The sequence below is a fragment of the Ooceraea biroi genome, chromosome 12 (assembly GCF_003672135.1).
Source record: "Ooceraea biroi isolate clonal line C1 chromosome 12, Obir_v5.4, whole genome shotgun sequence".
NCBI lineage: Eukaryota > Metazoa > Arthropoda > Insecta > Hymenoptera > Formicidae > Ooceraea > Ooceraea biroi.
Genome location: NC_039517.1, coordinates 11,228,159 through 11,251,335, shown reverse-complemented (window position 1 = coordinate 11,251,335; position 23,177 = coordinate 11,228,159). Strand labels below are relative to the sequence as shown.

Genomic DNA, 23,177 nt, shown 5'->3' with positions numbered 1-23,177 from the left:
ATCGAGGGATGATTGATTGCAGTATCGATTGCTTCATCCTATTTATACGATCTTCGCGGGGGGCTGATACACCCTCCGCGCCCCACGGCTCCGCGACGCGCGACTCGCGGGTGTCTGCGATTCATCCGCGGAACGGTGCTGGTCCACATAACGCCAGAATCGTCACAAATTTTTTAAATCAGCAATTTCCCGGACGTTGGATGGGCCGGTATGGCCCGATACGGTGGCCTGCAAGATCTCCAGATCTCAATCCACTGGACTATTTCTTGTTGGGCTACTGCAAGGAAGTCATTTACAGGCAGCTTCCCGAGACCATCGAAGAATTAAATGACAAACTTCACCATGCCATTTTGTCAATCGAGGACGAAGTTCTGGAGAAAACGCAAGAAAATTTATTGAGACGCATGAGAGCGTGCATCACAATGGACGGCGGACACTTCGAACACTTGCTGTAAAAGAAGTGTTCTAAAATAATTAATCTGCCCTTTTCAGGGCAACCAAATATTTTATTTTCGAGGAACATTCTCTTCGAGTTCGCAAATTATTTTTAAAAAATCGACACGTTACAGGCAGACATTATCTACGATTCGTACTTGGCAGTACGAATGTTTCGAAGCGTCCCACTGTCGGTCATCATAGTATCAATCTGATTTATCGATCTGATTTACATTCGATCGATAAGTCAGCCTTGACGAATTAAGGCACTATAAAAACATAACCTGTCTGATTGTTGTTATCGAGTTATCTTCGCGTCGGGTTTAGTCGGGTTGTGTATGTAACGCGTTTCTTTCTTCGAATAATTTTTAATCGCCGAATAATTAACCGGTAGTGATTAACAGTGATGAACCGATAGAGGCATTCGTAAATGCCTCATTCTATCGATCAAGTGTGTGAATAAATCCGTGAAAGTGTTGATACGTGATACAATTTATAAAAGACGTATCCAGAAAATTTCTGATTGATTTCTGTGATTGTGCGTAATGTGTATTTCTTTCTTTGAATAATTTTCAGTCGCCGAATGATTTATCGGTAGCGACTAGCAATAATAAATCGATAGATTCGTTTATCACTCAAGTGCGTCAGTAAATCCGAGTGCGTATGGATACGTGATGACAATTTATGACAGAAAATACTTCTGGCTTATTACTTCGGTGTGGATTTGTAACTGGATTTGTGGATGAAAACGTGAAGTGCGATCTTATCCACGGTGAAATTATTCATCCGTCAAGCTACAATTCGTCAAGTATGAGAACATCGAACATCTGCACAGGTGAGAGTGTGTGTGTGTGTGTGTGTGTGTGTGTGTGTGTGTGTGTATCACATGTATGTATTTAGGTATCGTGTGTGCAGTGATCAGCTGAGCGCCCCGCGTCGCGCGCCACGGTAAGTCGCGTCGCGCGCCGCCCCCGTCTGCCTCTTATACTCGGCCCGTTACTCGTTTCTATTTCCTTTCATAATTCAAAAAGTAAACTTCGGACAAAATTTTAGTAGAGGAAAAATCGTCTCAGAATTACTTCTAGAATACGTCTTTGCAAGGACGCGTTGTTGTTCTGAATCACCCTGTATGTGGTAAATATGCATAAAAGATCTGACCTCACCGATGACCTTGACCTTGACATGTGTTATAGAGGTCATCCTCCTGAATGACCTTCATAAGGTTATAGGTGGCGGTCATTGTTTATTAAAAAGTTTTTAACAAAAAAGTTTGAAAAATATACTAGTTATTTTAAGTTTTGAAAGACATAAACTACTAATGTGTATGTAAAATAGTACATGTATGAACAAAGGAAAATCATTTAAAGCAGTGATCATTAATATATTGAAGTCTTGAATATTAAAGCAGAGAATAGTTGGTATAGGAGAGTCGTAAATGAGAAACAGTCGTGTTTATCTATAACGTAGTAATCTATTCGACATACCAAGTTTTTATTTATCGTAGTTCAAGGGTACTACATAAGTAAAGATATTTTGTCAACAATTACGTTTTTCGATTCTTCGCAGTTCGTTAAGAAGCTTTCAATGTGCGACTACACGAATTTCTGAGCCGTGTTGAGGATAAGAATAAATTAATCGAGTTTTTGCAAGAGCGAAAAGTTATTCATAGAGAAATTAAATGTCCACGATGTGAAGCAAACGTTAGTTTAAATCGTAAGCGTATGCTTTTACGGTGTTATGGTGTAACATATAAACAATGTAAAAAGAAGAAACGAAAGAAAATGTTGTGCAATTTTGCAATAAGTCCACTTCATAAAACATGGTTTTCGCACTCACATTTGAGTTTACAAGATTCATGCAGGTTTATAGCATATTTCTTAATGATACGTCCGCCTCGACATGTTTTTCTCATGGATGAACTAAATATTACTCATCACACTGTTGTTAATTGGTCAAATTTTTGTCGCGAGGTATTTATTATATCTTTATGTTTAATTATATCTTTTCGTTTTTACACTTAAGATTTATTTTTCAACTTTGTCTGGATTGGCTAGAGGATAATACTGAAATGTTAGGTGGAAAAGACATTATAATAGAAATAGATAAGGCGAAAATAGGAAAACGGAAATTTGAAAAAGGTCGACTGATTACAGGACAGTGGATATTTGGCAGTTTTGAACGAGAAACAAAACAATTCTTTGTTGAGTGTGTACCAGATCGGTCCGCAAGTACACTGTTAACGGTCATTCAAAAACGAATCAAACCTGGTACAACAATTATATCTGATTGCTGGAAATCATATAATTGACTAGAAAATGAAGGATATAAACACTTAACTGTTAATCATTCATACATTTCGTTGACCCGGATACCAACCGCTCATACTCAGAATATTAAAAGAGCATGGAGAGACACTCGTGCTAACATTCCACGATATGGTACTCGCAAAACACATTATGCTGGTTATATCGCAGAATTTTTTTAAACGAAAATTTAAATTTGACGAACGAATAAAGCATTTTTTAATATAGTAGCAAACATTTTTCACCTTCTCTGTAATAAAAGATACAAAAATATGTTTTTATATGCAGTATTATTTTTATTTATTTCTCCTTACAATATATAAAACCTATAAAAACTCCCGCGGGGGGAAAATGTTTTAGCTGTCGTTCAAATTTTCGTTTTAAAGCAGAAATAGGTTAGGTTAGGTTAGGGTTAGGTTCCTCTCAGGGGTCCGGCCGCCTTGGGGGGGAGGGGTTGGATACGGGTCTCGGCGCACCCGGGGGCACCCGAGCCAGGGAAGTGTGGAGTGAGGGTCGCACTCCTCTCCCCGACACCCCAGGGGCTGCATGATACGCTCTGCAGTACGGGTCCGGCGCACCCGAGGTTCCCGAGCCAACATGGAGAGGCGGGCCCACGGGGATAGGATTCGTGGTGGGGACCAAGCGCTGGCCTCGTGGGCTCGGAGGGAAGGGGTCGAAGGGGACGGGCCTACCCTGAAGACCTGGGTAGGCAGTGGGGAGAACCCCCCAGCGGGGCCTCTGACCGGCGGGGAGGGGAGAGATCCAGGGGGGACCTTTGACCCGCGGTCCCGCCCCCACCCCATCAACCCACGCTGCCGGCCATGGGGCCACTGCGGGGATGGGTAGGAGGAGGAGGGCGACCGCCGGAGTCAACAGTGATGGCGGTCGCTCCCCCACCCCCGGACATCCGGGGTGGGGCAGCGGGGGCAGCTTGTTCTGCCCCATAGGGTGGGCACTTTGGGCGGGTCTGGCCCATCTACGGATGGGTCGGCGTGACGCGTCCCCGGCGGGGGTTCGCGGGGGGGGCGGTGGATGCGCATGGAGGATGTCCCTCTCCCTCTACGCCTCCTCTGCTCCCCCCTTGCTGCCGCGGCCCCTTACCGGTTGGTGCGTTCGCGCCTGGTGCCCCGGGCGGGAGGGGTGATGTGTCGGCAGGGCATTTGCCCGGACACGTCTCCCGTCTTGTCCTGGGGCAGGCCATCTGGGGGTGGCGGAGGAGTGGCGCCCGGAGGGGGGGCTGCCGCGTTGGGTGACGCGTGGATCGGCATGAGGATTCTCCGTACGGACTAACCGGGCCGAGGAGCCCAGGCACGGGCCCTCCGTTGCTGTGCCCTCATGTCTCCCTTTTCGTGGCGGCCTCGCCGCCGATTTCGCCGGTGCGAGTCCGGTGACCCAGGGGACGGGTCACTGGACTTGCAGGAGGGGGGCTCAGACGGGCGACAGAGTGCCTTTATCCAAGCACTCTGGGGAAGGTCTGCGGGGTACGTGGACTGCCCCCACACCGTGCCGTCGGGGCATTTGCCTGGGTATGGTGGGTCGCTCGTCTGAGTCGGCGCTGCAGCGGCGTGCTGCTACAGAGCGTTGAGGGCCCTGGACAGAGGGTGGGTGTCGGCGGGGTATTTGCCCGGACACCCTGAGTGGTTTGGCCGGCGGGGTATTTGCCCGGGCCTGCCACTGGTATTCTGCCTTTGGGCACTGTGCCGGCTTGTCTGGGGCATTGGGAAGGGAGGGCGGGGGCTGATTTGGGATTGTCGGCCCTCGCTCTAAAGCCTCCCCCTACCATCAGGGGGAGGTCCCCGCAGGGCGGTGGTCAGCCCCATTCTGCGGGTGGGGTGGCGGCCCGCAAGGGCCCCTCGGCTGCTTCGGCGGCTGGGGTATATACTGGTACGCAGGGAGGGGTTGCGAGCGAATGCTCTCTGCAATGAGGGTACGTCCCCTCTCCCAAGCACCCGGGCAGGCTGATGGAGGTGTGGTGGACCGAACGTAAGTTCGGCCCACTGGGTTTTAATGAGTATGAGTCTCACACTTCCCCTGTGTTCCTCCCAGGGAGCGCACGACGGGTTTCCCCCTTCTTAAACAAAAAGGTTAGGTTAGGGTAGGTTATTTTTTCCGGAAGTGGAGCCCCCCGCAGGGCGGGAGGCGGAACACACTGTGTTCACGCATGTACTTTATTTTATAATATATGTCACATTGAAGTCCTCACTTTGCATACAAAGCTCAAAATTCATGCAAAATAATTAACTTCTTTTGTTAATAACTTTTTAATAAACAACGACCGCCGGCTAAAACCTTTTGAAGATCACTCACAGTGATGACCTTGACAACATATGTCAAGGTCAAGTCATCGGTGAGGCCGGACCTTTTATGCATATTTACCCTATATGTCGATGCTTTTACCTTATGAGATGATGTTACCAACCGCGCTTTAACGAAACTAAAGAGTTAAAAATATGTATTTTCACTGGCGGATCCTGGGGGGTAGTTTTCGGGTTAAAACCCCCCCTTCCAAATAAAGAAATGAGTTTTGCTGAATTGGTTTGAAAAATTTATCAAAGATAAAATGGGATCAGAAGTGTCACCACGTCCTCGTCATTGATCCTGAAGTAAAAGCTAAGCGTGATACTAGAAAAATATTAAACCAATTATTTTGTCAACCCCCCCCCCCATTATCGACATCAGGATCCGCTAGTGTGTGTTTTTATGGAATATGATTGCATAAATTGATTTTTTCGTGCAATTATTCTGTAAGAACACATACATATACTGGTTTAATATATTAACACATTTTTATTACGTAAAAGGCTCGGACATTCATTAAAATTCACCCTGTATAGACTATATACATATAATTATACATTTTTTAATATCTACACTTGATTACATACTATTTAAAAATTAGTTCATACTTTCAATAAAAAAGAACTGTCAAGGATCAATGTCTATCGATTAAAGTAAGCACTGCGTTTTCGTGTAAACGATAAGTTTATTAAAGATACTAAAGTTCGCGTTGACCGCACGCACACGCACCTTTCTTTATACACGGATTGCTTAACTACAAGGGATGGTATATTTTTGTAAACGGCTGGCAAGGCCTGGGAGGATCGTAGCCTCTAAGCCAGCCGTCGCGTATTTGCGCCTCAGTCAAGAAGGCGATGACGTGGTCGGCAACGCCTGAGGAATATGAGCCCTGAGCCGACCGTCTATCGTATTACGAATTAATCGCATCGAGAGGAAGATACGAACGACATCGCTATGGACTTCACGAAAACTCGCGACTCTCGACCGTTTACACTCGTCCCCTGCTCGGTACGAAGGCTCGATCGTTTCTGCTCTTCGCAGGATTCTCGCTCTTGGTTCCTCTTCGAACAATAGTGATTAGGACGGCCCTAAAGATTTATTCGAGTGATCTCATTGGATAGTCGCTCATCAGATTGGCCGCGATAGGCCACCTTGTCGCGAGGTCACGCGAAGGCGCGGGACTCGCGGCACCGTTGTTTTTGGTACCGCGATCGATTTCAAAGGCGGATGCCGCGCTCAGCAAAATGATTTATTACCCTCATTGTTTTGTTCGTATCTTCTCTCTTCCTTTGGAAAGTTTCGCGCTATGTGTGACGCATACGGATGTTTATTTCGCAATCGCATACATGTGTGCACACATGGTCGAGTCTCTACTCGACAAGAACAAAAATCTTATATTTGGTGATCAATATAGAATCCGTTGCAAATATTAGGAGATTGCATTAATTCGTGCCGCTGGGAACAGATAATTGCGGATGTTGCTTTAGTTCATGCCGTAACCATTAGGTTTTAGAGGTTATATATATCGTCATTTGTAAACAATATCCAGTCAACAAAGGTCGTTTCTGTGTACAAGAAAAGGTGATAAAGAGTGAAGCGAATATGGAACGCGATAAAGTGTTTTTCCGACATGTGCTTCTTTATTATTTTGACTTGAAGAAAAGTGCAGCTGAAGTTTATCAATTGCTTCTGGACACTTATGGCGAAGCTACTCCTTCGGAAAGAACGTGTAGAAAATGGATGCAACGTTTCAAAGAAGGTGATATTGAAATTCAAGACAAGAAACGCTCAGGACAGCCGAAAAAATTTGACGACGAGGAACTGCAGGAGTTATTGGATGAAAATCCGGCACAGACGCTCAAAGAATTGTCAGTAGCCCTCGGAGTCGACAAATCAACCGTTTCGAGGAGTCTACATGCCCTAGGGAAAATCCACAAGGAAGGAAAATGGGTGCCTCATCAATTGTCAGAAAGCTCAAAGTTGAATCGCTTGAACATTTGCATTTCCTTGCTTGCTAAACATAGGAAGAAGAGCTTTTTGTGGCGTATCGTGACTGGGGACGAAAAGTGGATCTACTACGAAAATCCGAAACGGAGGAAATCATGGGTAGACCCCGGTCACCCTTCAACATCGACACCAAAGCGCAATATTCACGGAAAGAAGATAATGCCATGCATTTGGTGGGATATGGAAGGCGTAGTGTATCATGAGCTTCTGAATCCCAGTGAAGCGGTTAATGCCACACTTTATCAACGCCAACTGGAGCGATTGCACGACGAATTGATGCAAAAAAGGCCGTCAATAGCCAGTAATAGACGGAAAGTGATCCTCCAACATGACAACGCTAGACCGCACGTGGCAAGAACGGTTAAAGAAACACTGATGGACCTGGAATGGGAAGTTCTCCCGCACCCAGCGTATTCCCCTGATCTTGCTCCTTCCAATTTTCACCTGTTCCGCTCCATGCAACACTCTTTGGAAGACACGCATTTCGCCAACCTCGAGGAACTCCGAAAATGGGTCGATGATTGAATCGCCTCAAAAGAAAGGTCCTTCTTTGGACGAGGGATCCAGCTTTTACCAGAAAGATGGCAAAAAGTAGTTGAAAGCAATGGCAATTACTTTGATTGATGTCCGAATGTAACATATTATGAAAATATTAAATATTTCAAGTAAAAAACGGCACGAATTAATGCAACCCCCTAATATAAACTATGTAAAAATATTTATATACTTACAATATTAAGCCTACATTTGTGTAAGTCTAGATCAGAGTTTCCCAAAGTGGGCGCTATCGCCCCTTCCCCTTCCCCGTGGGCGCTGGCGGGATTCTTGGGGAGTAAGTGGGAAATAAAAAGATGAAAAAGAATTTGGAGAAAACATTGTTTTAAGTAAACTTCTTTACATAGATATACAATCATGTATCGTCACAAGAGTCTAACCGTTAGTACATGTTGATCCGGTTATATAATGTGAGGCTAATTTTAGGTTTTAAGGAAATGAACAAAATGCAAGTTACAACCGATCGGTCTTAACAAAAGAACAAGATACATCTTAAGAAGCAAGTGTGAGCATGTATGTATACTATTTTGAACGCGAGAACATCCACCAATCGAAACATTCGCTGTATAGTTTATCAGTGCGCGCCACGGCATATTTTGTGAAACAAACATGTTCTTGGATACACATATGAAAATTATAATCCAAAAATTATACAGGGTGTCCCAGACTTACCGTATCACCGCTTCAGGGTAGACTCCTGAGGTCATTCTGAGACGAAAGTTCTCTTGCAAAATGTCGAGGGTGGTGTAGTTTCAGCCCTATAATGGATTGAAGATATCCTATCCATGAACAGACTTTTCCCGCGTTCAGTGACGGCGGGTCGAAGGGACTCCGCGCATCGCGCACCGATCAATTCGATCTTAATTTTTCGCGGGATTTTCGCGCGTTACTGTCTGACTTTCTGCGATATCGGCAGTATGTTCGACAAGAAAAGACGGATCGATCGCTTATATTGCACGAAATTGCGATACACGCGGAACTGTCAAAACATACGTGAAATACGGCGCGCTCCCGCGATGACAGAAAACCAGCCGTTCCTGAACACAGGAAAATTCTGTACATACATGGATAGGATATCTTCAACCCCTTATAGCGCCAAAACTACGCCACCCTTGACATTTTATCAGAGGAACTTTCGTCTTGGAATGACATCAGGAGTCTACCCTGAACCGGCGATACGGTAGGTCTGGGACACTCTGTATAATTGATTCAATATACAGGGTGAGTTACCTAACTTGACGACCTTACATTAATCGTAACATATGTGGTATATGAAAAAATTGTTCTAACAAAAGTTGCATAGTACGAAGGGGGACACATAGTGCAATGATCATTTGTTTGCTACCTTTCTTTTTTATCGAAATATGAAGGTCACCTTCAGTTTTTTAAATGGGATGCTCAACATTTTTTCCCGGATTTCGATAGAATGTCCAACGCTGAGTAAAAAAGTATTATACTGGTTAGGGTGTAAAGTTAATAGTTACTGAGATAATTGTAAAATACCTTTTATTATTTCAAATATTGTTCGAACTGACGTCCGTCATTCTCAATGCAACTGCGTAACCTCTTAATGAACGAACGATTAGCATTCTGAAGCATGTCCGGAGTTATAGCAGCACATGCATTAATAATGCGTTCTCGCATATCCTCTACTGTTGTTGATGGCTCGCGATATACGTCGTTTTTTACTGTCCCCCATAGAAAGTAATCAACCGGTATTAAGTCCAGTGAACGAGCTGGCCATACAACATCACCGCCCCGTCCAATCCACCGATTAGGAAACTGTCTTTGTAATACTCGCCGTGCCTGCTGTACGTAATGTGCGGGACAACCGTCATGTTGGTACCACATTGTTAAACGAATTTAATACGGCACATTTTCTAATAAATTTGGCAGTATTTCAGACAAAAGCATCGAATACTTCTGACTTGTTAATGATCCATCAATAAAATATGGTCCAATAGTATGATTGACGAGTATACCGCACCAGACATTCAAACTCCACCGTCGTTGATGATCAATTTCACGAAGCCAATAGGGGTTTTCTACTGACCAATAATGCATGTTCCTTAAATTCACTTGTCCACTGTTTGTGAAGGTAGCTTCATCAGTAAACAACACGTTCTGTAAAAATGCATTATTCGCTTCTATCTCGTGCAGAAATCATTGACAAAACCGTACACGATTTTCAAAGTCTCTTCCATGCAGCTCCTGATGCATTGATAAGTGATATGGATGAAATTTCTGAGAATGAAAGATCCGCACAATACTTGTCTGACTAATTGGAAGGCCTTGTGATATTTGCCGTGTACTGATGTGTGGATTGCGGGCAACAGCTGCTAAAACACAAGTAGTATATTCTTCGTTTGTTGCATGTTTATTGCGTTTGCGTTTCTGTACTTTAAAGCTGCCAGTTTCTCTCAGCATTTGACTGAGTCTTAGAAAGGTAGAATGCGACGGTTGATTTCGATTAGGATATTTCTCTGCGTACAAATGTTTAGCCCTCGCAGCATTTTCTTCGCACATACCATAAACAATTATCATATCGTACTTTTCTTTATTACTGAATTTCATATTGCTCCAAAAGCACCGTTCTCATGTACAATTCTGACTGTACTACATTTAACGCGTCAATCAGATGTCTAATCTAGATCTACTATCTAAGAAGAACTGTGTTTATAAACACGATTTGCTATTACATAGTTGTCCCCTCGTCATCTAACAGTTCCGTTGATTGAACGTGATCGCAAATTAGGATAAGTCGTTTACAATTATCTCAGTAACTATTAACTTTATACCTTAACCAGTATAATACTTTTTTACTCAGCGTTGGACATTCTATCGAAATCCGGGAAAAAATGTTGAGCATCCCATTTAAAAAACTGAAGGTGACCTTCATATTTCGATAAAAAAGAAAGGTAGCAAACAAATGATCATTGCACTATGTGTCCCCCTTTGTACTATGCAACTTTTGTTAGAACAATTTTTTTATATAGCACGTATGTTACGATTTATTTAAGGTCGTCAAGTTAGGTGACTCACCCTGTATAACTTGTGGAAATAAGTATATATTTCGTTGGCACCTCGTGATGAGACATTTCGTTGGATCAATTACATTTTTTTCTTTGCGTACGCTCTTACAATTGTATCATTCGTTGAGATAGAGATAGAGATTTCCTGAAGGGGGCGTTGAAAAAACTTATCTTTGAAAAGGGGGCGGTAAGCTAACAAAGTTTGGGAAACTCTGGTCTAGATTTTAAATTACCTAGAAATTGCTTAAATATTATATAGTTTATAAAAATTGTAAAAATGAGCATATAGCTTAATAAACAAACTACATATACAAATTAACGTGCATTATATTTATTAAGTTAGATTTATTAGGCTTTTATTACAGCTCTTATAAATTATACAATATCTATGCAACATCTAGATAATTTACAGTATCTAGACTTACAAAATCTAGATAGTATACTAATTATAATTATATAAATATTTTACATAGTTTGTATTTACAACAGCTTCTATAGTAATTACCAAATATAAAATTTTTTTTATGTATGGTTAGATTTTCATATTTAAATCTGCTTTTTTACAGGTATCTAGTAAAAAAGCAGATAATTATTCTAATAATTCGTGTCATCTGGGAGTTAAAAAATTACGATTGGAGTTGGCTGCAAAACATACAAGCATTATTCCTCATGAAGATCCTGTTCTTACCGAAGTTAAAAAGTATTTACATATATCAGAATCTATCAAAGATCCTCTACAATGGTGGAATAAAATGAAGTTGTCACTGCCGAATATGTACAAATTGGTGTGCTGTACTTATGCCATACCGATCACAAGTTCAGCATCTGAGCGTGCATTCTCTTCTGCATGTTTATTTTACAAAGCAAAGCGTCCTGCGTTAAAACTATCAACAGCTAATAAAATATTATTTATTCATGATAATTTCAAGTTAATTAAAAATATACATTTAAAGTCAATAAAAGTGGCATAAGAGAGAGTGCAATTTAATATGTGAAGAAATCTAGAAGTTGATAAAGTGAATCTTATTTTATTTTTATTACGATAATCAGTAATATTTTGAAATAACTTTTATACTATTTTGTTGTAAAAAAAGATATTAGCAGTGCAAGTAATTGTATTTTTAAAACAAAAGCGCTGTTATATATTGTATAAGGGTGTTTCTTTTTAAGTGATACAGTCGATTATCTTACGAACCGATGATTTTATTGAAAAATTTTTCGAACGAAAGTTGCATGGCTTGAAGGGGGCCAATCAGTGGCGGTAACAGATTGGTTATTCGGGATCATTTTCAAGGTCATTTGAAGGTCAAGTTCAATTTTGTTAACAGAAACCCATACTTTTTATTGCAGATTCTAATTCTTTGTCGAAAAGTAAGTAACTTTTGTTCGAACCAGTTTTTTAAAAACGCCTTCCTTATCCCGAAAACTCAGGTTCAATCTTTAGCGGACCAATGATAATAACTCGCTTTATAACAGACACTGAAGTTGTTTTTAGTATTTTACTGTTTACCATCAGCAGTAGCGTTACCCAGTGTGCACCACGTGGAGGTTGCTGATCGAATTTGCACACCTTGTGGCCCTGAAAAGGGCCGATTGCTCTGCTTTACACTAATCCATGAGATGTTCAAAATGTCCTCCAGTATTTTCTAAATATAATATAATTCTTCTTCTGAAATTACGTACTGCTTCTCCTAACGTACGAATCGAAGTCTTAAGTGATCTCCAAACATGCATCTTCTTATTCTTTGCATCATGTGCAAATCCGATCAGCAACCTCCACGTGGTGCACACTGGGTAACGCTAATGCTGACGGTAAACAGTAAAATACTAAAAAATAACTTCAGTGTCTGTTATAAAGCGAGTTATTATCATTGATCCGCCAAAGGTTGAATTTGAGTTTTCGGGATAAAGAGGACGTTTTTTAAAAAAAATGTTTCGAACAAAAGTTACTTACTTTTCGACGAAGAATCAGAATCTGCAATAAAAAGTATGGATTTCTGTTTAAAAAATTGGACTTGACCTTCAAATGACCTTGAAAATTATCCCGAATGACGAATCTGTTACGCCACTGATTGGCCTCCTTCAAGCCATGCAACTTTCGTTCGAAAAATTTTTCAATAAAATTATTGGTTCGCGAGATAATCGACTGTATCACAAAAATAACCACTCTGTATATATAGGATGGAGCATTTAAATTGAGAAGCTCATAAATAACCTCATTGATATTTAATATTTTAAATAAACTTTATTTTTTACCAATGTTTTATCAACCCAGTATTATCGCAATACTACAGAAAATCAGAAATTTTATCAACCCAGATAGCAAAACGTTCTTTGGCATAACAAAAGAAATAGTTGCTTGACATAAGTTTCCTTTAAGTTGCCATCATGTTGCTATCACCGGAAGAATAGTAATTTCGTTAAGGGCAATGTAAGGACATTATGCAGACAACGGTTGCCGTGTAAACGAGCAGAAATATTGTAGCATACTTACTTATTTCCATAAACATTGTCACAATCTGTTAGAAACCGTTTTTATATGGAAATGGCGGAAAAATTTGGAAAAACTTTCCGCCAATTAAATGGAAACATATGTAGGCATGTAATTCTATTATCATGAATATAATGATTAATATATATGAAAATGCAATTAATAATAATAACTATAGGTCCTATTTTGCGTTTTACGAGAATAGCAGTCACATAGATGTGTAAATATATCTTATATGTATATGATTGTTGCATTTTTTGTCTAGTACTCATTCTAGTGACAAACTTCTTTTTTATTGAAACAGTTTTTCCAAAAACTCCTTTTGTCGCTTTTGTCAGGGATATTTTCCTGATTATGAATTCCACAGCCACCACAGGTATATGATGATTCTCTTCGTAGCTCGGAAAAATGTAACATCAATAATACTAATTCCGAAGTCTCCGCGAGAGGTCTCAAGTCGCGTCTATTTTTCCACTTCACGAGACAGTAGATAAGCTCGTGGGTCGTCGGTTAAGTTGTTGGTACAGCGTTCTGCATTCGTATGGACGTTCTGTTGTTTTTGACTCGTGTTGTAAATTACTGTTGTAATACTTGTAATACTATATGCAGTATAGACGCTAATATAAATAAGCGAAGAAAAAAAAGAAGCCTAAAACATTTTTGACTTGTACGAGATCGATAAGAGTCTCACGGACTAAAAATAACGAAAAGAATAATTAAGACAGGAATATTAATGAACCATGTGTTTTTCGTACGCTTGATTGCTAAATATTAAGTGCTACTTTTACGTTTAGTTGTAACAATTTCAGATTTGAAACAGTGTACAGAGTGTATTCGGATGCTATAACCTATAAATTCAATACGCATTATCTTTTGCTCGCATCATTTTGGATTTTTAATGGTTTTGGATATATTTCGTATGGAGAAATTGTTCCAGCTACCATTTGAAAAGTATATTTTGGAGAAATTTACGTACAATGCCGTTACAGTAAGTGCAAACATACACAGGGTGTCAATTTGAAAACTTTCAGCTTTAATATCTTTCTTGTTTTCAGTTTTAGAGAAAAATGTTTCAGACAAATGTTAATTAGTTCAAAGGGGGACATAAGATGGTGTTATTGGTTTGACCTTGAGTGAACTTGCCAAGGTCATATAAAGGCTGACTTGTTTTTTTTTAAACGGAACCCCCTATTTTTCATTAGATATTCTTATAGCTTACCTCGAGAGCTTTACAAAACACTATAATAAAGTATTTTTTCATTAAGTACTTTTCGAGTTATGAGGTTTGAAAGTTACATTACCGCCGATATTCAAGCCTCATATTTAAAACAATACTTAATGAAAAGATATTTTATTATAGTATTTTGGAAAGCTCTCGAAATAAGCTATAAGAATATGCAATAAAAAATAGGGACAGACTTTATAGAAACCCCACGGGTGTGCAGTATACAAGAAGGGTAGAAACTTAAAATTTTTAATAGGATATTTTTTATTGTCCATTTTGTAAGCAATAATAAAATCTATTTTCAAATTCTGTCCTGATATTTTGAAACACTTGTCTGTGAATGGATCTACATTATCGAACAATCCGTTGCCGAAGTATAATCATGACATTGCTGATGTTCACAAACATAAACACGAACAAAAAACAGTCTCAATAGGAAGATCAATTTAGTTTCGCACGAGTTTGTAGCGAATTAACAAGCACTGTACTTACCAGTTTAAGTAAGAGAAGTTAATTTATTTTGTTGCAATTTTGTTAAAAATTGTACTACAATGGTTCATACGTTGGCTGAAAAAATTGAAATGATTTTTATCTACGGAGCTGAGAACTGTTGTGTAGCAAGAACAGCTATTACTTTCAATATTAGACATCCTGATAAAAATGTCAGTCACACCTACGTCCAGCAATTAGTATTAAAATTTGAAGAAACAGGATCAGTAGCAAACAGAAAATGAAACGTACAAAGAGTAGTGAATGAAGCAACTGAACTTGAAGTGTTAGGCCATTTTGCAATAAATTCAACAATATCTCTTCGTCAAGCTGCAGTTACAACAGGGATTTTCCACTAATCTGTACGTAAAGTCCTGAAACTAAATAAATTTCATCCATATAAAATTCTCCACGAACTACATGAAGACGACTCTGATAGATGAATTCAATTTTGTAAGGAAATGATAGAAAGAATTTAAAACACACCGCAATTGCTAAAAAATATTTGTTTCAGCGACGAATGTACGTTTTTCTTACTGACGTGGTTAATAAACACAAGTGTCGGTATTGGAGTGATGAAAATCCACACGTTTTCAGAAAAGGACATACCCAACGGCCGCAAAAAATTAATGTTTGGGCTGGCATTTTAGGGGACAGTATCATTGGGCCACTATTTATTGAAGAAAATCTAAATGGCAATATTTACCTAGAATTGTTAGAAACTATCATTGAACTTCTCATCATTCAAGAATTGGAAAACCAACAAGATATTGAAGGCAATATACATTTGAATGAAAACCTAATTCATTTCCAACAAGATGGGGCTCCCCCACACTATGTCTTGTCTGTCCGACAATTCTTAAACAACAGATTTCCTGAACAGCGGATTGGAAGAAGAGGCCCGATAGAATGGCCCACAAAGTCTCCAGATTTATCTCCTTTGGATTTCTTTCTTTGGGGCTATCTAAAGTCAAAGATTTATAAAACACAGCCTACAACGATTGTACAACTTAGACAACGGATCGTCGAAGAATGCAGATCCATTCCCAGACAAGTATTTCAAAATGTCAGGACAGAATTTGAAAACAGACTTTATTATTATTTACAAAATAATGGACACCATTTTGAACATTTGTATTAATAAAAATGTAATGTAATAAAATGGATTTTTGTATAATTTGAAAAAATTACCAAGTTTTCCTTGAATGTCTCAAAAAACATTGGACAAATAAAAAAATGTTTCAGACAAAAGTTGTTTGTTTTCTTGCGTAAAATAAGATGCCGTTAAAAAAATTATAGATTCCCATTTAGAAAAATTAAGTTGACCTTGAAAACGTCCATTAAATTAAAAATAAGTAATGTTGTTATATTGCCCCCTCGAAACCAAACAACTTTTATTGAAAACATTTTTCTCTAAAACTGAAAACAAAAAAGATATTAAGGCTGAAAGTTTTCGAATTGACAGCCTGTATAATACAAATAGAAATCTTGTTTTTTCCGAAATGGCTATTAAACGATTTGTGTTACTTTGTGAAAACATTTATGGTTCAACTTTTTTATCGTATAATATATATGGACTTTTACATTTAGTCGAAGATGTATTCCGATTTGGTCCTTTAGATAGTTACTCAGCATTTCCATACGAAAGCAGCATAGTTCATTTTAGAAAAATGTGTAGAAAACCACATCTTTCCTTGCAGCAAATTGCTACAAGACGTGCAGAGCAAGATCAGTGCAAACTAAAATCGATTGTACAGGGTAATTACATAAAAATGTGGAAAAAAACACGCGAAAGGTCCATTACTTCATGCTGACAATAATTCTAGAACTTATGACGAATACAAATTTATAAAGTATCAAGATATGACAATTGGTGTTTGTGTACGCGACAATTGTTGTATTTTATTAGACTCAAGTATATGTTGTGTAAAAAATATTTTATAACATGAAAATAATTATTTTATTGTCGTTAACAAGTTTTTGCAAGTAACAGATTTGTATAGTATTAGCATTACCTCATCCTCAGTTGACATTTACAAGTGTTCTGAATTAGCTCATGATTATGATATTATTCTAGTAGAAAATATCAAGGCTAAATGTTTTAGAATGCCTTATTGGACTTGTCTCTCTAACAAAATAAGTGACGAAGTAATGTTAGATAACGTAGTATAATAAAAGATGAATTTGTTGTTGCAGTAATCAATAATAAGAAACAAAATAATTTATTATTAAATCTAATAATTTATTATTAATGTAGTAAATAAATCCTTCAATTTGCCAGTAATGATATATTGAAATAAAGATTTATTGATGACCAAGCTGGCAATACAAATGTAAAGGGCACAACGTTTCGGCCGACGGTTTCGGTCCTTCTCAAGTGCAAACAAAACATGAAGTGTCAAATTCTACAATCAAATGAAATATAAAGTCAATATAAAGACTAAAACAAATAATTAAAAATAATATGGTTAACACTCACTACCAGAATGAAACATTTCCTGAACAATTAAACTCATGGAGAGACCAGAATCGAACCAGTCATCTCAGAGGACGATCACACTGTGAACATTACAAGATCAAAAATAAAGTCGCTAGTACATATATCAAATGCTCATCAAAATAGAATCATAAATATTTGGTAAATTTTCAGTGTCCTTTTGCGAGTTCACCGCAAAAACATGACGCTTTATGAAAAACATTTCAGCTATTTCTCTCTTGCGTAAATGCTTTTCATGATGTAATATTTTAATATAATTCCAGTTAAATTCGTGACAATGATCCAATCTATGTCTACTGACAACAGAAAGATTATCATTATTTTTACTAATATTAGCTTTGTGTTCCTTCATACGCGTGTCAACATGTCTTTTCGTTTGCCCTATGTAACAGGCATCACAATTGTCACAATCGATCCTATACACAACACATTTATTATGTCCATTTAACAATGTAATTGTAATGGATTAATTTAATAAATGTAAAATAAACTTTACATTTATTACTATGAAAAATAATTATCGAAAATAAACATTGTTTGCGTAAACATTTTGTCACATCACGTATCCTCATATTATTATCAAAGAAGATTTGTAACTCTCTGTATAATTCATACTTTTCAGGATGCATGCATTTTTACATCTTTTCTAAACTCTTGTAATGTTACATGTACATTGTGAAGACATTTTGTCATGGTATAAAAAGAAATAAAAAAAAAGTTTTTACGTTTAGATTATTCCTTATTTTCAGATCTATAGATTGTGCAAAAAGACCATTAAAAAAGCCACACCGATATGAAACCACTTCAAGTGATGAACAAGTAAAGACTAAGAAACATAAGCGTATTAATGAAGAAAAAACAAAGAAAAAAGTTGCAACTACTTTGCAGGATATCCGCAATACTATGAATAATGATAATCTGCTATATAATTCAAATTCCAATAATTCAAAATGTACGGTTACAAAGGCGCCCATTATGCACAATCAAATCTACCAAAATACATTTACTCCATACACACAGACCGAAAAAACATATAATCAAGAAAAAATAATCAATTACTGTATAACTCAATACCTCTTACCGAAAAGAATGTTTCTAATACTAGGCAACATATAATAGACAATTTTGCACAAAATATGCAGCGACAAACTGTTGATAACTTATATTCGTTTAATGCAACAAGTATGTTATCACAACAATCCAGCATTGATGAAAATAATTCTTATCGTGTATTAACTCATGAACCAACTATGAATGTAATGGACAATCATACGAAACATAAAACAGTTTCGAGAAATACTATACAACCAATTGTTCATCCAAACGATAATCTAATTTTGGAAAAAGAAATGCAGCATAATTCACTACTACATAATTCACAACCATGTCACCAGCAATTTTTTTACAAATGTTGAAATTGCTAATGCAAATTCATCAGTGGAACAATCTCATACAAGAATTGAGAAATACAGTAACAATTGTTCCACTTTAAATTACACCACCAAATCAAATACATTTGGAAATAATTCATCAGTAGCAACAACAGGAAATGAAATGCAGCAAATTATTGAAATACTTCATAATTTACAGCGTAAAATGCAGTACGTTATATATTTTCTTATTATACTGGGTGAGTCATTTACAGTGTTACAGACTTATATCTCGGAAATGAAGCGTTTTAGAGAAAAATGTTTCAGACGAAAGTTGGCGACTCGCAGCAACGTCGTTATTTCAGGGACCTCCCTATTCGGCGAATACATTTTTCGCTGAAATCTCGACAACCATTAGAGATATCGACGTCTGTCGAAGAACACAATATTCCTCATACTCTGTATTATTGGGATTGCCGCATTAGAATTTTACGATTAATATATCTTTAAGTATTAAGGCGAGAGAATGAGGCGAAACCATGACGTTATCATCTGACACGTTTTCCTGCCTTTTTTATACTTGAATGTATATCAAGCGACGCTACCGTGTCACTTCGCCAAGTACACACTCAGAGAAATGATTTATTAGATTTAAATAAATTCGTATATTAGAATATTATTTATTTCAATACAATATATTTTTATTTGTGTGAACAAAATTTTTAGATTGCGACTATATGAGAGTTACTTGGTGCAACTGAATAATTTTATTTACGTATAGCTGTTTCACGTAAATACATATTCTTTAAATATAAATAAACGTGATATTTAACATTGAAAAAGGTTTCTTTTGATCTAATACATATGATACTTAAGTCGCAGAAACCGCCAATTTATATAAGACCATGGCGGTAAGCGCGCTTCGATGTTTCAATTTTTGCGCCATTACTTTTTCTTGGAGAGGATACAGAGAGACCATAATAGGCCGGTAACCCGTGCGTGCGCCGCGAGAATTACCCCTTCTCTGTATCCCTCTCATGCCGCGACCGCTGGCAACAGTTCGAATGTGACATCTCTTCCGCGTGTGATTTCCAACATTTGCCGTGTGTTTTTACCAACATTTTGGAAAAATGGATGAGATGGAGAAATTTTTACGAAGTTCGGATTTGGAGAGCTACACGGAAATCTTTAAACGTAAGTACATTGCAAATTTTTTGCATAAAACATACATGTGAGATGCGTCGAATGATCGGCGCACTATTAATTATTACTTATTTTTCGTTACACCCATATTGCGTTCCGTAATGCACATGCATGCATTATCTATAAACTACAGATAAATGAACGTATATTCGTGTTACAGAACGTAGCACTATAATAATCTTTACATACATAACCTATCTATCAAATGATCCTTTATTAAAAAACATTATGATTGATCGGGGTTAGATAAATATATGGACATTCGAAAAATATATTGATTAGAAATAATAATATATGTATAATTATCTATAATACATATAATGTCTCGATTATATGATGAATACGAAGCATTTCGTCATCTCGTGTCTTTGTTCTCATCCAAATAAATAATTTATTTCTATCATATTAGGACATGTTTGGCTGAAATAAATTCTGATTAGAATGAAGTAAATGTTCTTCGTTGTTAATAAAACTTTATTTGAATGAACTCGATCATTATTTGTTAGAATATTTTCCTCGTTTCAGTTATAATTGTGTGATCCAACGTGTTAACGTTAATTGCAGAAAACAAAATCGGAATTAATCAGATTACAGAGACCACGGCGGATTATATTTTCTCCTTATTAATAGCCCCAATTGGTGATCAGCTGCGATACAAGAAGGCTGTTGAAGCTTACAAAGCTAATGTAAGTTTATAACATTTTTCTTAAACAAATTGTCGTCATTTTTCATCTGATAATATTGAAAACGGTTATGTATTTTTACGATAAGTTTGTAATTAATCCTTTTAATGTAATTAACCCTTTTGTAATTAATCTTAACAGTCGTACGTAGGTAGACTACGTACATAATTTTTTCGTCATTCGACTTTTTGAAGACTGCGATTATCTTTCGCTTATAATCTTTGTATATTAATCACGCGATATTTTCATTTGATACAGATTTCAGTGTTGACTGAATCGGAATTGGACAATTCATCCGTCTGTATCTTGATACATCAGGAGGATGAAAGCTTCGAACATTTTGCTAATCAGGACAAAACTACAGAAACATCGATAAGCAAGGCGAGCTTAGCATGTAGTGAGAACCTACAAGAAATACCTCAACCACAAAAAAAATCAAGCTTGACAGTACTGAGTTTAGTTCGAATTTACCATCGACATCCACAACTGAAGTCAATACAACTTCGGAGATCGTCACAAACAAAATAAAAACTAAAGTGGTACAATATTAATATACATCTTTTTGTTTTTAATTAACTAAATTTTCTCCTATAAATTTTGTATGGTTTATTCTCCTTATATTCGACTCTCAAACTGTAAAAGTTTTTATACACAATATACACATACAGTAAATATATACATAAACGTGTGTGTACATAGTTTCAGCGCATAGTTTCAAGGCCATTATAAAATTTTATATGCAATTTTTAATCCGACCTTTTTTCTTAGGATTACCACAATAATATATGTATGTATACATATATGTGTATGTATGTATTTATACGTACGTATATTATGTTGGTAATTTTTAAAAAATGTTGGATTAAAAATTGTGATTGTATAAAATTTTATAATGGACTTCGTTATTTTCTTTTGTCATTAATTGAAAAAATTACTTTTACATCATAGTATTTTTGTTTATTATAATTTACTTATGTTGACTTTAAAAGGAGTTGGAAGCTTTCTTAACAACATGTAGTGATGGGCGAATTGCGCTGAATACTTTCCAAACGAATGGAAAACTCAATGAATCTGTGCGTCGGAAACTAACAACCGTAATCGTGGATCATTTGATGGTTGCTTATGGACATGACTTAAAAAATGCGCATTTTAAGGCTGTGGCGGAATTAATCATCGAAGTATTTCCAACAGAATTAATAGTGCGTATTATTTCTATATCTGTCATAAATTCTTAAGGTTTCCTTTGGTTCAGAAATTAAACAGTGCGTTGATTTAGGAAGCATATTACGTACCACCACATGCAGAGGGTGTTCAACAAAGTGTGTCAAAAGGAAAATTGCCTTACAAGTATAGAAACATCAAGACTTCTATGAAGGAGACAGGTGTTTCAATGATATCAAAATCTTCAAAGCAAGTTTCCCTCAACGATATAACGATTGAAAATTGTAAGTAGTTTGTATGTTATGAATCATACTCAAGTACCTTTTACTTACTATACTCCGACCGTACGTAGAATAAATTGAAAATAGTTGTATATCAGTTGTAGAATACTAATTTATTCTAGTACTGCCCGAGCAACAGTTTTTCGCATTGCAAGTGTGGCTTAAAAGCTACATAGAACCGTGGACGGAAGTACTGGAGCGCTGGACGAAAACAGCACCAAATCGAATTCACCAATTCACCAAGGACAGAAATCTTTCAATAAACAATATTCTGACCGAATGGCCGCTATTTAAACATCCATTAGGATACTCTTTGGTATATCTTTTCAAATGAAATTTTTCTTACATTAAACGGAGAATTAAGTTCTACAAAATTATATAAATACATAAAATGTCGTCATTGTTTTCTAAAATTGTGTTCTTAAAATGACTTTCTTCATAGATTTCCATCGATTTCACAATTTTGTTTCCGGAAAAAGGACTCAGTCTTCTAAATAGCTGGTCTAACTGCAAAGAAAAGCTCTTCGATGTTATGAGAGAACGTTCAAAAAGAGACAAGCACTCGATTGCATATCAGATTCTGAGTACTCTTCCTTCAAAAATATCTGAAGGTAATTAAAACATTATGTATAATAATATTACATCAATTACGTAATGGTTTATGTACAGATGGCAAAGACATTGTTGTAATGTACTTGTTACCAACGTTGCTACCGCCAGCGATTATCCGAGAAAAAGGTAAAGGATCGTGGAAACCAACAATAGCAGAAGCTCAAGAAACGTTTGCTCTATACACCAAAGTACACAATATTATCAACTAATAACTAATAAACTATTTTTCAAGTTTACTACTATAATAACAGATAATTTCTTTTAGGATTCCGTGAGTAAGCAAATTTGTTTAGAACAGAGGAAGAAGAAATACGAAAAACTCATGCGGCCTATTCAACCGTGCGTAATCATAATAGGAGAAACATTACATACGGCAAAAGACTTCTACGTACTGTTCGATAACGTAGAGTACAAACTGAACAGCGTCCTAGCGGCAGTAGATACGTGTTTCAAAATCATACATGTTATGAACCTAGTATATCCATCCGAAGCATATAATACATGGATGTTTATCCAGAGGTATTTTTACAAATTA

General features: G+C 37.4%; 1 protein-coding gene and 1 long non-coding RNA gene across 4 annotated transcripts in view; one reads left to right on the top strand and one right to left on the bottom strand.

Annotated features, from left to right (window-relative positions):
- LOC105283053 overlaps window positions 1-23,177 on the bottom strand; it is a 396,978-nt gene that overhangs the window by 203,078 nt on the left and 170,723 nt on the right. The window lies entirely within an intron of this gene.
- LOC105286061 lies at window positions 13,452-18,362 on the top strand. The gene is made up of 2 exons (XR_895172.3): window positions 13,452-14,109; window positions 14,177-18,362. It is a non-coding gene; the product is annotated as an uncharacterized LOC105286061 (long non-coding RNA).